Below are 15100 nucleotides of genomic sequence, written 5' to 3' on the forward strand. Positions count from 1 at the left end.
TAACACCAGCTCCCTTCCTACTACAGGCCTATGTGTAGTATTGTCTCTCTGCTCTTGCTTGTCCTGGGTCTTCACCATTCCTTGTTGGGTTCTCATAAGTCTGTTTGCACCTCTGTAAATAATCCCTTCATTAAACTCTCTTCAATTCCATTCTTTGTGGGAACCAGCTGTTTCCTGCAGGACCCTGACAGAGATAAGCAGAAAAATACTCTTGCTTCATACTACTGCTTCCCTAGCCCCAACTAATTGTCTGTGCCTTTAGGACACGTTATGAAAGGAGGAATATATGAAGTGAGAAAATCAAAAGCAGAAAGAATAAGCTCACACAGCTTCCTGTTCTCTCTTCTACTAGACAAGAGATTTGGGGATCAGAAAGTTGTCCCAAATGACTAAAATAAAGCGACTCCCAGCTGACACGGTGACTCAAGACATAGGCCAAGCCCAGGCAGTGGTCAAAGGCTGCTTAGTAAAATAAAGTGAGGGCTACAGTTTTGAAATGAACACAGTCAATCCGATGTTGCTGGGAGGAATACACATTCCTCATGTGAGGCTAGACTGTTGTCTTCGGGGAGAAAACCAAATTTCTGCTTTGCTGAAGTGTTTCTCCTCCGAGGGAACTGGTGAGGAGCTGAGCCCCCATCTCTCGATGTGGGGAGACTGGCTATGGAAGCAGCCTCCACCAGTCTCCCCACAGCGAGAAATGGGGGCTCATCGCCTAACTCAGAAGGCTCTCGGAGTCCACCCAACCCAAGAGGGCAGGGGCGGAAGCAAGGAGAGATTTCATTCCTATCTGGACACAGCCTGAGGGGGGTCCAATTTGGAAGGAGGCAGGAAGTAACTCTTTTCTGCGGGAGCAAAATAGCACACCATACTGGGAAGTAGACACAAGGAGAAGAGGAGTATGTCTGGGGAGAGCATGGGGAGTGAGGAGAGTACCTTCAGAGGTGCCCAAGCAACATGCCCAACTCAGTGGAGCCTCTTCCCCATGCCACGTGCAGGAGTGGAGGGGGTTGTGGGTGAGAGTAGGTCGGACCAAGGCATCGTTTCTGTTCCACACTCTACTGTTTTGTAAGGCCTACCTGACCCTTCATTTAATTTTTAAAGTTGCTTCCATCATCATCCCATTTGAGTTTGGTTTTGGGATAACTGGTGAGGCAAGAAGCACTTAGGAAAGAGACTGATAACTCTTTCTAATCATCTGGGAAGACAAAATGATAATGACCCCAGTTTGCCCCCATCTCCTCAGCCCAAAGTAGGTGGAGTCTAGTCTAGGCAAAGAGTCTGGCCTTCATCCAGGCAGAAGAGGAAAAAAGGGATGAGTTCCCAATTCCCCAATTCTCATCTACCGCTCTTCCCCCATAGGTTAGCAGGAAACAACCAGGGGAGACAGAAAAGGATGGGGCTTGGTCACACCTAGGTTCTATTTATTTTAGAGCCCTCCTCCCCATGCAAATTTATAAACCCTTGTGAAAAGTTGACATAAGTGGAGCCATTTTAAAATAGAGCCAGAGCAGCCATTCCAGAGGAACTGCTTGCCGGTCTTGCTCCTTGAGCCTTTAGGATGTTCGAACTGGGCAAAATAACCTTTGGACTGGACCAAAGCAACATTGTTGTACAAACAACTATTTTAAAAAACTAACAGGAAAGCAGGCATTCTGACCACAAGAACCAATGATTGTGCACACTCTTTCTGAAAATAAAACCAATAATCAGCCATGTATAGCTAAAGAGTAATGCAGTTTGTGAACACCGATAGAAATTCCTTTCTTCTATTCTATTATTTTCCCTCCTTTTTCTCATAAAAACCCCGTTGCTTTCATCCCGTAATTGGCACACAATTTGGGTTTCAGCCTGAAATTATGCTCCCCAGTTGCAATTCTGTGATCTCAAATAAACATTTATTGCCTCTCAATTTGGCTTTTTCTTTTTAGGTTAACATCCTAGCTTAAAATATAAGCTCCTTTAAGGTGAGGATTTGCTGCTGTTCTTCCAGGGCCTATGTTCCCAAATCTGCTGGGTTTTGTTTTGAGCAGGTATAGGATGACACAGACACAGAAATGCTTGCCATGAAGGAAGAAGTTACTTCTTAATATTCACAGTCCCCTAGAAGCAGGAGACATCGCAAGCCACACATAGTCACACAGCAAGATGAGCTCCAAAGCCAGATGAGCAGGCAGGGAGAGAGGGAACTGTGGTCAGGAGCCTCTCCCTGGTGGTTTTCGAGCAAAGGAATGAAAGAAGCGAGGTAAGCAAGTGGAACAAACTTATGATTGGATAGTTTGGATGATTTCAGCGGGCTCTGGGTTCTAGGGGCAGTCCCCAGTTGTCCGGTACCTGGCCCTGTAGTGATTGGGGCAGGGGATATTGGTCCTGGATTGCACAAGTCTCATAAAGGACAAGTCTGGGGGAATGGACTCAGAATTGGTAGGCCTGCATATCAAAGGTATTCTGACAGGCAAAGTGTTATCTCTAGGAATTAGTTAACTTGAGAGGGGCTGTTGCCTTGTCCATAGGCCCCCCCAAAGGCCAGAGCATCAAGAAAACGGAAAAGAAGAAAATACAGTTACTACAGCCTAGAACAGCTGTTGACAGAGAGAAGGCCTTTAAAAAACATATTCGAGGACTGACTGACTGACTAGAAGTTTGGATTAGAGCGCCTAAACTCAAGTTAGAGAATTAATTAGCAAGGGAAAGAATGATCTGGAACACTTTTCTTATAACCAAGCTCTCTTCCACATAAATCAAATTTTATACGTACACTGGACTATTCAGGTGAGACATGACAGTATGTGAAGAACTGTGTTATACTATTATTAACGAGTAGAAAAAACATCGTCTTCCCTTTGGAGAACTTTTATTGGATGCTTCTTTGTTTGGCTTTGTAACAACAAGAGTAAGTGCTCTAATTACAGCCCTCCTTGTCACTGATGCATTTTTTTAAGGGGCGTTCACAGACGGAGTGTCTCGGAAATGTATTTTCAGAATTTTGACTCATAAATCTCAAGATCTGTTTGAAGTACGAAGAAAACATGTAGGTCCAAAAAAGAACTCTGGAAGTACATCAGAGAGGCTCTCTTCATTGGCTAAATATTTGGCTAAATAAATACGATGTGCAGACAGGTCAGACAGACCTAACTGGATCTCAGGAAGCCTTGACTGTAATTTCTGTTAACAGGTAAAACTCTTTTTAAAGACGCAACCAAAAGGTGTAAGTCCAGATTTTACTTTTGCCCCAAAATAATTTAGCGTGGCTTCTGTCGTTTATGTGTTGCCTCTAAGCCTAGACCCTGGAGATTCCAGTGAACAGGAAGCAATCTGGAATAAGGGAAAGTATATTGTTCTAGGCCTTCAATTGGCTACTAGCTTGTTGTGTCACCAGACAATGCACGGGGGCCAAACGAGGCTGCAGCTGGCTGATCTGTGACAGGATGACTTCAGACTAGATCAGATTCTTAACCTGGTGCCTGTGGATAGAACCTGAATGGGAGAAAAATTGCATCTTTATTTTCATTAACGTATAACTGAAGTTTAGCAATTTCTTTCATTAGAAATGTAAATCCCACTAGTATTTGCAGTGGCCATAACTTTGCCACCAGTAGAAATCACTGATATTTCACGTCCTAGTAAGAGTTGTTGCAGATATCTCAACTTAACCATTTCTGCTCAGCACTTCTTCAGAGTAACAGCAGTTACTAGACCTGCAGCTAGCTCTTAAATGCATCAGCAATGAAGCACATATACTATTACATCACAATTTTTTTTAAATTTTGATAGCTCCGTTTCAATGAAATTGGTTTCCTCTCTAATCCTATGTTTTTTTTTAATTTTATGTTTTTAAGAACACTATTTGGAGAAGTCCAAGGCCTTATTAGCCTGTTGAAGAAGCCCATGTACAAGCCTGAGAATCCCTGAGCTAAATGACCTCTAAAGTTTATTCTTGCCTTTTTGAACCCAGAAACTCAGGGGAAGGCTACCAAGTAAAGCAAACTTATATCTTACAAAGTACAGTCACCATCCTACCATGATAGGAATGTTAAAAAACAACAAACACGTGAAGAACTTGAAATGTTGAATTAAGCTAGAAAAACCTTACATCTTCTTAATCCAGAGCTATTGTTCAATGCTGAGTTTTTCTGAGTATGGTGCTTCCTTGAGAATACAAAGCCTATCTCTTGATTGCTTAATCTTTATTCACTTGTAGCGGTGTTCTATAAGTATTGCCAGGCCAGGCAAGAGTGTCAAACAACCCTGTTTGTCACGATTGCCCCTTTTTCTCCCCATCTTGGCTTTTCTTCCCAGTACCCACATTTTGTACAAAACCCCCCAACACTCGGACTACCACCTACCATCACTGAGGTCCCAGATGGAGACTTACCCCTCTTTCACCCTCTACCAATATGGAATGATTACAAGTCTCTTTCATGCTAAGTATTGATGGTCAATTGTTATACTAACCATAAGAATTATTAATACTTAATGATCCCTTAGGATGTACCAGACACAGTTATATGAACTCTCCGTGTTTTATTAATTTGCTTCTAACAACCCCATTTTATAGATGGGGAAACGGAGCCACACAGAAGGTAGACAACTTTCCCAAATTCCCACAGCCAGGAAGGAGTGGGATTGGGATCCAAACTCAAGTCATCTTGCTCTGGAGTCCTTGCTTGCAGACACTATCTGAACTGCCATGGTTTATTTAACAAATTCCCTCTTTGTTGATATTGACATTTATGTTGTTTATAGTTTTTCACTATTAGAAAATTGCCTTCATAAATGTCTCTATACATGAATAATTTTACACATTTCTGGTTGTTTCTTTAGGGCAAATTTCTAAAAGTGAACGTACTAGGTTAAAAAATTTTAAATGAATTGCTAAATTATTTCACAAAGGATTGTAGCAATTTGACCAGAACTATATGATTATACCCCTTCACACCATTGCCAATAAAGGGTATTATTGTTCTATATTTTTTATATGTTTGCCTATCTGATGGACATCACATGGTATCTCACCATAATTTTCATTTTAGGATGCAATATTTTTCACGTATTAATTAGTCATTTGTATTTCTTCTTTTGTGATTGCTTATTTCTTTCCTTTGACCATTTTCTTATTTTGTGTAATATTTCTTTCCTAATTAATTGTTACCATGGTGCTTTGGAAAGATTTAACTGAAAATAATAAATGTCAGTTCTTCACTGAGCATGAGAAGACTGAGTTTCCACAATGTCTGACAATGTTTTGGTGTCATGAAACCTAGGGAATTATTTGGGTTACTTTAAGTCATCAACAACGTTCTCAGCTCTTTTTGAGTACATCTTGGTTTGAGCAGGGGAACTCTTTCTGTTCCTATATCTTGTCCTTGAGATTCTCAAGGTGCTTTTCTTCTGATTGCAATTCTATTGCAATCAGAAACAGCAATAACAATTCCTTGCTAAGCACATTTCTCCTCTCAATCTTTTTTTGATGTTACTTTTTAGCACACACACTGATTACTATTACCCATCCTCCTTTAAATTATTCTTTTCCACAGCACATCAAATTTGTACACCATGAGGTCTATTTTCCATATTCTTAAGAAATCACTGGGGAGAGTGATTTCTTAGCTTTTGAGGAACCTCCCTTTTAGGTTCTCCCTACTTAGCTTTTGAAGTTCTTCCCTTTGTTAGCTCATACATCCAGTTAATGGGTCCATCCCACCCCGTTAGAAATTCATTCATTTCTCTCCATCGTTACCACTGCTGCTTTGGATCCAGCAACCCTCATATCAAGTCTAGATTAGCAAACAACCATCCAATTTGTTTTCTGGCTTCCACCTACCCTAGGCAATACATCTCGTGCCTTACATCAAAAGATAATCCCAGACTTATCAGGATGATCCCTTTGTAAGTTATATACATGTCTAATCACTATGTTGTACTCCTGAAACTAATGCAGTACTGGCAATGCCAAAAAAATGTAACCAATTGGACACTTTGGTCAACGTTGCTCAAGCAGTAGTTTGCTGTAATCAGAAGTATCTGGATGCTGATGGTAACCACTTTGAGCAGCTTTTGTAATTGCAGAAGTCAAACGTGACTTGTGTTCATCTTTTGTTATCGGTATATATTGAGTATTACAATTTTAATAGTTTTTTCCTTTCTTAAAATGTGTGTACATTTTTGGGGGCACCCTCTGTGTTATAACTGTAATGGAAAAGAATTGTTTTAAAGAGATAATCCAAAAATACAAAGCTAAGCACATTCCTGATGAAATATCTTTCAATGGCACCAGGTTTAAAGAAAACTTCCTTGGCACGGCAGGCAAGGACGTTCTGATCAAGTTCTTGCTTATCGCCCAGGCTCATCTCTCTCCGCTCTCCTTTGTCAATCTCTGCTGCTACCATCCTGCATTAGTTATTGTGTCCCCCAAATGCCATGCTCTCTCTTACCTTTTTCTTTAAATTGGTATACACTTTTCATATTTTACTGTACTTATTTAAATTTTACCATTAAATACTGAGCATAAGTATATGTTGACCTTAAGCCCAGATTTTTGAAATGTTAAGCTACATGGATGGATGGCTTTAGGGATGTGATATATTAGACATTGTAGGATACATAAACAATTAGAGAATCTGGGGGGGGGTAAAATTTTGTCTGTATACACTTACACAGTCAGTGGCACAAATAAACACTATAGGGACTGGAAGACATATGTAAAACGTTGGGTTGCAATTGGAGGAAAAACCCGTTTAGGACTGAATTGAAAGGTCCTTGGTTGCTGACAGAATCTCCCTTTGACTTCAGACTAGACAAACTGAGTCTTTGTCAGTACACAAAAACCACTTGATTGTACACAATCCCTAATAGTCAGGAGAAACAGTAGCAACAGGGTAGGTGAAGGAATTGGCTCATGTCAATTTGGACTGTGGGGGTTGTCCAGTCTGAAGTGAGCAGGGCTGGATGAAGGCTGGAAGTCCATCTGGGTGTTGCAGCTCAAATCCAAGATCTGTAAGATACATCAGCTGGCTAGAAACTCAGTCTAGAAACAAAATGGTTAGTGCACTCCTCAAAAATCCTTGTTTCCCAAACAAGTTCCTAGGATGCTTTCCTCAAAAAGGGTATCTCATCCTGAACTTTGCTTTGCACACACAGTTGCTGCAGACCCATCTTCTGCCTGATGAGTTATTCTAGCCTGATTAAGTAGTTCCAAATCAGAAAAAGCAAATAACATGGACTCATGAGTCCTTTGCATATATAATTATGTTTATCACCACTCTGAACAGATACACAGTTCTCAAGTCTACACTAAAATAATTAAGAAAATGACTAAAAAGAGTAAGATATCTTTTGGCCAAATAACAGTTAATGTGACATAGCAAAAGAAAAAAAAATTATAAGAATAATGACATAATGTTGAGGGGAAAAAGAGGAATGATAAAAATAGTGCAGAGAGAGAAAGAAGTCCTTTTATCTCAGATCATATTCCTTGCTTTAAATATGCAATGTGCTCCCCCACAGCTCTGCTGGAAACAAAGAAGTAACATTCCAGCTTCTCATGGGTTTGGATTCTATTATGTTTACACTGACGGAAATGTGAGACACTTAAGCAGATTAAGATTTCAAAATCAAGCATCTGCAGAAGAGACACATATTTCCCCCCAATCACTCTGTTCCAGGTGGTTGCTTAATATATATTGGGTTGAGCATTTCTGGTCATATTTTGGTCAGTCAAATGTACCCTATGCATTTTCAGATTGATAAGAGGGAGAAATATAAATGTAAAAAAGGTCACTTCATCTGAATATAGTGATTACTTTCATTAAAAACTGTTCTGCGTGCCTGGAGTGTATAATAAAAAGTGGGTAAGCTCTGTCTCCGCGGGGCAGGCAGGGTACTGAGCGGCCCAGGCCGATAACTCAGTACAATCTGCAGGCAGCTTGGGTGCGGTGAGGGCTCCCGAAATCAGCAGCAGCCCAGTGGGAGACTCAGCGCCAGAAAGCGCTGCTGCCAAGTGTCTGGCAGGAGAGATTGTGTGCAAGTACCTAGGAGACACTGCCTGGGAAACCCCGGAATTTGGGGAGAGTAGATAATTTCAAAAGGGCCTAAGGTCTGTATGAAATGGACATGAGCCAATGAAATTGAGCTTTTACCCAAATAGTAGACTCAGAAGGCCAGTAGTGGATATGGATATTTTAAGAAAGGATCTTCAAATTGTTTAGTATAGTGCTAATTCTTTTTTATTTTTCAATTTCCCCCCACTATTTCGGACATGTAAAACTCAAATCCATAATAAGATAAAACAAAGTGCAAATAAATTTTGAATCCTATTTTTTAACTTTTCTGTGTTATTTCTTTTTTAAAATTGAGAGATAATTGGTATATAATGTATTAGTTTTAGGTGTACAATATAATGATTTGATACATGTATATATTGTGAAATGATCACCACAATAAGTTAATATCCATTAACACACACAGTTACAAATTTGTGTTATTTTTAGATGCATCTTTTGTAAGCAGCATATAACTGGATTTTTGAAAAAGTCAACCAATGAAGAGATAGATGCTAAAACAAATATTACTTGTAAAAGCTACGTGGTAGGTACGTGGGTGTATACTGTACGATTCTTTCTACTTTTCTGCATGTTTGAAAATTTTCATAATAAAATGTTAGGAAAAAAATCAATCTGATAGTCATTGGCTTTTTTTTTTTAATTAAAGTTTATTGGGGTGACAATTGTTAGTAAAGTTACATAGATTTCAGGTGTACAATTCTGTATTACATCATCTATAAATCACATTGTGTGTTCACCACCCAGAGTCAGTTCTCCTTCCATCAAGTCATTGGCTCTTAATAGGTGAATTAATCTATTTATTTTCTTGATATTTTGGACTAATTTCTGCTTAAATTCTATTTTTTGAATTCTGTTTACCACGCAGAGTTGAGAAACATACCTTATATAGACAAGCTATTGAGACATTTAGAAGGCTCATTTCTTCCTAAAGAAAAAAAAACTTTGGCTGTAATATTACTTTTATCAAAAAAGTGATTAAACAGGGGTATAAAATGTTTAAATAGCTTGCCACTTTCAAAACCTACTTTTACTCCACTAGCATGGGTTGCAACTGACTCCTGCATGTGGAAAGAAGAGGGAATCAAGTGTGTAGGTCCTTGCTACTCAAAGTGTCTTTGGACTAGCTTGTTAGAAATGCAGAACTTCGGGCTCCACTGCAGTCCTACTGAATCAGAATCTACATTTTAATAAATTTCTAGGGGATTGGTAAGCACATTAAAATTTGAGAAGCTCTATTCTAGGAGAAAATCACCACCTAAAGGATCCTAGCACCCGACAGTCACCATCCAATGACTACAGCTTGGCCAGCTGTGCCCCTTTCAGATGCTTAGCTTGTGCCAGGGACAGGGGACTGTGTTTTTGCAAGGCTCTGTATCTCAAATCAGTGGGATTTCCTCAAGAACTGACCTTTTACTGAGCGTTTAACTTCTTTGAAAGCTCTATCCCTAGACAACTCAGCCCAGTCATTGTCCAGGTTTCTGACTAACCAATCAGCATTCCTCTCCTAGGCGAAGAGATAAGGATGGAGTTTGAGGGAGAAAAGATAGATAGCCCTATCCTAAAATTTAACAATAAGGGATTGTTATGTTGTGAGGTCTGTAAAAGACAAAGCTATTTTCTATACAGAAGAAATTCATTCAATGTACTGAGAGTCTGTTTACCTGCGGGGCATTCTTTTAGGCCCTTGGGACACAACAATGAACAAAACAAAGATGAGGGCCGACTTGAAGCTTACATTCTAGTGATGGGGATGGAGGGAATGCAGGCTTCCCCTGAAGAGTGAAGGGAATATGTAAATCTCCAGACTCCGACCACACAAACGGAGAAGAGGTGTCTCTCAGAATGGAACCCAGAGTTGGAGTTGTAAGGCATACCCAAGCAGCCATACCATGTTCGAAGATATAATGGAGTCCAGCTCCCACTCAGCAGGTCACCAGATCGCACCCTCCATTTGGAGACAGACCAGAGGCTAGAGGGAGAAATCTGGGCCAAGTCCCTCCTAAGTTATACCCATTCTTTTGGGCTCAGGCTTTCTGACAGAACATGACATGAGACAAGGCCTGATGAATCCAGATGATAAAATAAGTAGGATCATTATTATATAAACCTGGGTGATTTTCTTTTCTTGCTTGTTTTTCATATTTTTAATTTTTAAAAATTGCACGAGTAGCATTTATTTATTTTGAAAAAAATAACCTGAGAAATACAGATAACCAACAAACAGAACATTTACCTATAATCCCACCCTCCATAGATAACTACTGCTATTATTTTGCCATATATCTTTCCAGACATTTTTTGACGTGCATGTGTTTGTACATATAATCTGTACATTTCCTCAAAATGAAATCTGTTACTTGAGCTACCAGATAGTTTCCATTCATTGCAAATGCACATTGAATGCACCAGTATGTAGAACTAAAACAATTTTATTTTTTATCCTCCGGAAGGGTGACCTTTAGAAGTTATTCTGTGGGAGAGTGCTTATCCTGCCCCTACAGAAAATTTCCAAGAGGCCCCATGATTAGTTTCTGGTGCCTCTCAGATAAAACAGTGTCCTATGATCACTTTAAGTTGCAAATCCAGTCTCAGTTTGCTATTTGGAAATGTTTAAGCCAATATATGAATCAACACTTCAATCTTCATTCAAAGGTAGTCCTGTACCTTTGATAGCTTCCCAGTTGTGAGCCTGAAAATGGTCAATGCCTGACTTCTAAAAAGAGAAATGGTTAACTTCTCCTCCCTTTCTACTCACATGGGGATCGAGAAAATGAAAGTTCTTACTTTATGAGTACTGACCTAAGCTGGCAGATATGTAGAGCTGAATCTCTCTCATGGGTGCTTTCCTGGGTTCTTTAGGGGCTCCCCTGCCGAGCCTCTCTTGCTATCATTCCCATGTTATTGCCATGCAGTCTATTCTTTGGCTGCTGTTGCCCCCTTGGCTCAGGGTTTTAATTCAGACTCTTTATTGTTTTGAAGCTTCATCATTTACCTCCTCTTTCCTGAGGGATGACCCACATCCTACAGAAATGCCCTGTTCATTCTTTGTCCTGACAAATTCTGGGAGGACAGATTGATGCCAGTGCAGCCACCGCTCTTCATCCTCTGAAACCAAAGTAGGTCACCAGCTCATCTCTCTCACCCTTTCAGTTCCCCCAGCAGCAGGCCTTTGTAGACTCAGTCCTTTGTCCCTAAATTCAAGGGGACACAAAACAAACTCTTCAAGCCCCTCTAACTAGGTTGAAATGAAGGGACAGTTACCTACTGCCCCTTCTCCCTGGAAAAGGAGAGAGCAAACTTTGTGCACAGCTCTGCAAAAGACGACCTCCTCACAAAATAGTCTAGCTCCAATTTCAGAAACTTTTTATATCTTCCTTGTGGGTTTTAAAGGGACATAGCATATTCTAGGTCATCTACTTTGCTATTTCCGGCACCACCTTTTCGATGTGCACATCTATTATAGTATAGCGCCGATATTCATTTTCTATAGCTGCTGCCCCAAATGACCGCTTAGCAGCTTAACCAACACCAATGTATAATCTTATAGCTCTGTGGGAAAGAAGTCTGACATTGGTCTTCCTGGGCTAAAATTGAGGATTTGCAGGGCTGCGTTTCTTTCCAGAAGTTCTAGAGGCGAATTAATTTCCCTTCCTTTTCGAGCCTCTATAGGCCCCCCCATTCTTTGGCTCATGGCCCCCTCTCCGTAGTCAAGCCACACCGCATTCCTCTGTGCTTTTCTTCCATTGTCACATCTCCTTTTCTGACCCTCTTCTTTTGCCTCCTTCTTCCACTTTTAAGTAGTCTTCAATGTCTCACCTGGATAATCCAGAATAACCTCCCTATTTTAAAGTCAGCTGATTATCAACCTTACCTCTGCAAACTTAATTCTCCTTTGCTGTGGAAGGTAACACATTCACAGATTCTGGGGATTAGGATGTGGACATTTTGGGGAGGTTGTTAGCATGCCTACTACAATGTCTCAATCAAAACTTTATATTTACACAACTAGGTACAATGATATATATTTTTTAATCTATGCCATAAGCTTCTTTAAGATTTTTTATTTATTAGTTATGTATTTATTTATTGGGGAAGGGGAACAGGACTTTATTGGGGAACAGTGTGTACTTCCAGGACTTTTTTTTTCCAAGTCAAGTTGTTGTCCTTTCAGTCTTAGTTGTGGAGGGCGCAGCTCAGCTCCAGGTCCAGTTGCTGTTGCTAGTTGCAGGGGGCGCTGCCCACCATCGCTTGTGGATGTTGAGGAGTTGAACCAGCAACCTTGTGGTTGAGAGCCCACTGGCCCATGTGGGAATCGAACCGGCAGCCTTCGGAGTTAGGAGCATGGAGCTCTAACCACCTGAGCCACCAGGCCGGCCTCTAGGTACAATATTTGTGCTGTGAACATAGGTTCATGGACATAAACATTTCTTTACATACTTTGTAATATACTGTATTCTAATGTGTGGATATACCATACATTTTTAACCATTTCTGCATTGTTGGACAGGTTGGTCGTATCCTATTCTTTATCGTTATAATTAACACTGCAATGAAAATCTCTGTAGTTAATTTTTGGCATGCATTCCATGGTAACTTTGTATTGTGTCAGTTTAAGTCAGCTGGATGAACATTTCCCAGACCCCCTTCCCTGCATGTTTCTGAGTTAATCAGAGCCATACCTTTTTTTTTTTTTTTGCATGAGATTTGGAAGGCGGTAATAAAGCAGCTGTCATCATGCTCATGTTGGAAGACTGCTGTAGGGTAGGCACTATTGCAGCTCATGCATATATATATATTGTCGTGGATCTGTTGGTTCATTGTGTCAGAGCGACCAGCAGCCAGGCCTGTAGCAACTCCAGTTGGTTCTTCATGGGATAGTATGTGGGTGGAACACATTCAGTTCCACAGGATCTCCTCTTCCAATTTCTCCAAACCTTGGCCCAGGTGCATGCGGTGAAATGCACTAGATCTTCTCGAGGCCTTCCAGATCATTACAGTCGGATGTTTGGAAGCAGTGAGACGCCGATGGAATTTCCAGTTCCATCTTACTCGTTTTAGCTCATCCTGTGGGTTCCAGTTTGTCTCCACTCTCTCCCACGTCACGTGAATCTTCCCTTCCTATCTGCTGCCCTGCTGACTTTAGACCTGGCCCCAGACCAAGGGCCTCAGACTTACACAGCCTGCACGGCCAGCTCCCACACTGTGCACAGTCTAATCGCTATACAAACACCTCTGTGTCACTCCTAGCGGTTCTGCTGCTCTGAACAAGCCCTAATTGACACACATTCATAAGTATTTCTTTTGGATGAATTCCTAGAAGTGCAAAAGCTAATTCATTTTGGTGTTCTCTTAAATACAGAGAGTGCCAAAAAATGTGTACACATGTTAAGAAAGGAAAAAACTCTATTAAAATTACACTGGTGGTAACCACTTTCAGCACCTCTTGTAATTGCAGAAGTCAAACGTGACTCGTATTCATCTTTTGTTATCGGTATATATTGAGTATTACAATTTTAATAGTTTTTTCCTTTCTTAAAATGTGTATACATTTATTTGGAACTCTCTGTATTTCTTTTTTGATTGTGTTTTGCATTTAATGAAATCTTTTATGGGAAAATTCGAGCTTATGTCTACTCTATTAAGAAAAATCAAAATACAGTACTTTTGTCCATACTCGCACCAGAACGTTAATAGCAGAACAGTAGCCCACAGTGCCCTGGCAGTAGCAAGGATCCAGAGCACATGAAATTCAAGGGGAAGTGATCAGATCCACTTGTTGAATCCCCCCCTGATAACACCCCGAGAAGACAAAGCTTTAAATTCTGTTTGGTTAAAGACAGAAATATTCCCTTAATGGTCCATTTTTCTTAGGCTGGAGTCCTGCCTCTGAATTCCTAACTGTTGGTAGATTTTCTCTGTTCCAACTGTCTCCATGTAGCTATTTGGACAACCGTTTATATATTATTCTTGCATTCCTAATGTCCCTGTTTGGTCCACTTGTTGGGACATACCGTCTATGTAAATGGCACCATCTAGGTTTGTGCAGTGCATCTGAACAACTGTATGTGGTAGCCCAGAGCAGTTTTAAATTACCCCAGTTTGCATCTTACTGCTGCTGACTTGGGCTTTCTAACTGCTGTTTGTGGCCACAGGTGTTGGATGCCATGTCCTGTCTGTGGGCTGGGGTCCACCCGTGGCCACCATCAGTTACATCAGTTCCCTCAGTGTCTTCCCCTGCCTGGCAGGCAGATTGACTCTAGAAATCTGCGAGTCTAGGAATTAGTGCATCCCAGACCATTCTGATTAACCAGGCCACGTCCTGGTCCCGCTGTGTTCCAAGCTCCAACAAACCCAGGAATTCCTCCAAGCCCTCCTTCCCATCTCTGAGGTAATAAACGTGCACTTGAGGCATGTTAAGATGATTACATAGTCTGAAGTGTTTAAACAAGATTCTAGTAACCTCCTGGCTCCCCTTCTGTGATATCACGAAAGCTTTCTTTGCTTGCGTACAGAGTCATAATAGCCACTGGATTGAGGACCTTGATTTGGCTGGCAATCTTCAATTGTAACATTTTCTAGCAAAGAGAGTATCTGCCAACTGTGAGTCACGGTATTTCTTTCCCATGACTCCCACGTTTGCCCTGACTCAGATCTTGCCCATAGCTGTCTGTGTGGGAATAGTCTTTATTTGGGGCAATTAAGAACTAATGACTTTTTTTTTTTTTAATTTGCATGACTCACCCAGTTTAAACTTATGGGAAGATCTTTTATGGAAATGTCCAATGATCTAAAAGTCCAGCCTTAGCTCTCCAGTTTGGCATAGACATTGAAACTGAGAAGAATAATCCATTTATATATTAAATAGTTTTCCAAGACTATTTACATTGATTGCAGAATAATTAGAATACTTCACATTGATTCTAGAGTAGCATAGTTTTGGGGCAAGGATATTTGTCAACATTCTTAAACTTTTGGTGGGAGCATTTTAAGTAATGCTTCTCCAATGACATGAGAATGACTATTTTAGTTGTTCAGAA

The sequence above is a fragment of the Rhinolophus ferrumequinum genome, chromosome 8, assembly GCF_004115265.2.
Source record: "Rhinolophus ferrumequinum isolate MPI-CBG mRhiFer1 chromosome 8, mRhiFer1_v1.p, whole genome shotgun sequence".
NCBI classification, from domain to species: domain Eukaryota; kingdom Metazoa; phylum Chordata; class Mammalia; order Chiroptera; family Rhinolophidae; genus Rhinolophus; species Rhinolophus ferrumequinum.